The sequence below is a fragment of the Penaeus japonicus genome, unplaced genomic scaffold (assembly GCF_977035675.1).
Source record: "Penaeus japonicus unplaced genomic scaffold, GWHDUDI00000001_assembly GWHDUDI00000022, whole genome shotgun sequence".
NCBI lineage: Eukaryota > Metazoa > Arthropoda > Malacostraca > Decapoda > Penaeidae > Penaeus > Penaeus japonicus.
In genome coordinates this window covers 24,000,519-24,003,650 of record NW_028234424.1, presented here as the reverse complement: position 1 = coordinate 24,003,650, position 3,132 = coordinate 24,000,519, and positions in this window count along the sequence as shown.

Here is a 3,132-nt window from a genome sequence, read left to right as displayed (position 1 = left end):
TTTCTCGCCGTTACTTGTCTCACTATTGCTCAGTTGGAATCATCTTCGGACTGATGCACATCCAGATATGTATATAGACATTATTATAAAACAGGCCTCCAGTAGATACCACTGAACCTCGCGACCTTGATCCATATTTAACCTGAGCAAACTGATCTTCTGTGCTGCGATGGGGAGGAAGGGAGGAAGTCGTAGTATTACACAGACCTTTCCGTTTTTTGCTCACGTGCATTTCCGTGCGAGCTCTACGCCAGGTTTACGGTGCTTGGCATGTGCTTCCGTTGTGTTAGTGTACGACACGCACACACACACACATACAAACACACACACACACACACACACACGCACACACACACACACACACACACACACACACACATATATATATATATATATATATAGATATATATATATATAGATATATATATATATATATATATATATATATATACATATATATATATATATTATATATATATATATATATATATATATATAGATATAATTAATAACACTGCCACTAAAAGGAAGGAAAGTGGCAGTGTTATTAATTCTGTTATGAGCACGTTACTGTGTTTTTTTGTGATTCATATATAAATATATACATATACATATATATATATATATATATATATATATATATATATATATATATACATATATATTTATTCATTTATTTATGTGTGTGTGTGTGTACATATACATACACATACACGTGCGTGTAGGTGAGTGTGTGTGTGTGTGTGTGAGTGTGTGTGTGTGTGTGTGTGTGTACATATGTATATATGTACAAATATATGTATATCTATGAATATATATATATATGTATATGCATGTATGTATGCGTGTATATATAAATATATATGATATATATACACATACATACATATATATATATATATATATATTATATTATATAATCTATATATATATAATATATATGTTATATATATGTATATATATATATATATATATATATATATATATATATATATATATATCTGGCTACGAGTAGGAGAGGTGTCAATGCTAGGTCCCAGCGATGAAATGATGTATAGTCAGTGATCCGTGGCGACACAAAATAAGGTGAAAATATCTGTGAATGTCTAGAGTGCATATACCAGTGTTGTAGAAAATTCAAAAAAGAAAGAATGCCATAGGAAAGCCAGTCCTTTCAAAGGCATGGAGATTGCCAAAAAGTTCCACAATATAAATGAAGGAAAATATTAGATTATACCATCTATTATAGTGATTTGCAAGTATATCATACAGTATGAAAGCATCTGTGGATGTGTGAATATCTTCCTAATATAAAATTATACCATCCAAGCAAACCAACAGAAAAAGAGTCAAACATCGCTTACACGTTCCCCACAGATGCCATGCTAATGCCAACCCCTCTTAAATATGATTTCCCAGTTAAGACAACGGCCCTCATTCCCCGAAAGCGAAGGAGCCCCTGGTCACGGCGGCGATCAGGATCGTTCTGGAGCAGAGGGTGCTAAAAATATCTGGTTAGACCCAAGCCGCCTGACTATAATAGATCTGTGCACATACAATGTAAGGACTCTAAGAACAGAATCTGTTCTTTTTACACTGCTAGAGGAACTTTCATTTATTAAACGGGATATTGTAGGACTTTCTGAAGTTAGAAGACTTGGCGAAGAGCAGAAAATACTAAATGATGGACACTTATTATATTGGAGAAGTAAACCCCTGGATTGCAAACAAGAATTAGAAGTAGGTTTCTTAGTTCACAAGCGCCTCGAAAAGAATATGAGGGAATTCTACAGTGTGAGCAAAAGAGTAGTTTTTGTAATACTGAAAATAAACAACAGATATAACTTAAAAATTATCCAAGTATATGCTACTACCGGCAGTTATAGTGATGAGGAGATAGAGAGCTTCTATGAAGATGTTCAAGCAGCTACCGATAGAGCAAAAAACTTTTTACCGTGATTATGGGGGATTTTAATGCCAAGATAGGAATAAGGGAAGATGGAGAAACCTCGGTTGGGAAACATGGAATAGGCACCAGAAATGAGAGGGGGCAAAGCCATATAGAATTCGCTGAAGCTTGATCCCTTAAAATTCTGAATACATTCTTCGAAAAAAGACCCAGGAGGAAATGGACATGGAAATCACCATCCGGCATTAAAAACGAAATTGACTTCATAATCACCAATAGGCACGACATTGTACAAGACGTAAGCATTATCAATAAAGTAAATGTCGGGAGCGACCATAGACTGGTCAAAAGTAGAGTAAAATTACAGCGAAGAAGAGAACGAAATAAGTTCATACTGAAACCTCTCGTTAATCTAATTAACATTAAGAATAGAGCGAGAGAATTCAGCCTTAACATCCGAAACAGATACCCAGCTCTCGAAGATCTTGACATAGACCAAATGAACGACCAGTTCAGTGAGATATTAAAGGTAGCTGCACTTGATATAGGAGGTAAGGACGAAAAACAAAAGTTCAGTAAGCTTTCAGTAGAGACATAAAGCTTATGAAACAGCATAGGGACATGAAAATAACATCAGTCAGAGACAAGATAGAATCAGCTTAGCTGACTAAGACGATAGACAAGAAGAAGAAATTTAACATACGAAAAAAAAATGAAGCTCTGCTTTCCGGCACCAGCCTTAAGGCAACAAAGAGGAGGCTCGAAATAGGGGGAAATCATATGTATGCAGTAAAGAAACACAATGAAGAGGTCACATACAATAAAAAAGAAATTATCAAAGTAATAGAAGACTTCTATTGCAACCTATACTACTCAAATGATCAACCACGTACAGAGACAAACACAATTAGAGACATTCCAAACATTACGGTAGAGGAAGTAAAAAGGGCACTAAAAGGCATGAAAAGAAGAAAAACACCAGGAGAAGATGGCATTAATACAGATCTTATTCAAGATGCAGGAGAGAGTGCGGCAGTAAAACTGGCCAGCCTTTTTAACAAATGTCTAAGCATTGGTAAAACTCCGAAATCCTGGAAAAACGCAATAATAATTCTAATACATAAAAAGGGGGACACAAAATACTTAAATAATTACCGACCTCTAAAGCTCCTTTCAGTAATCCATAAACTGTTCATAAAAATCATCACAGCCCGCATCACCGA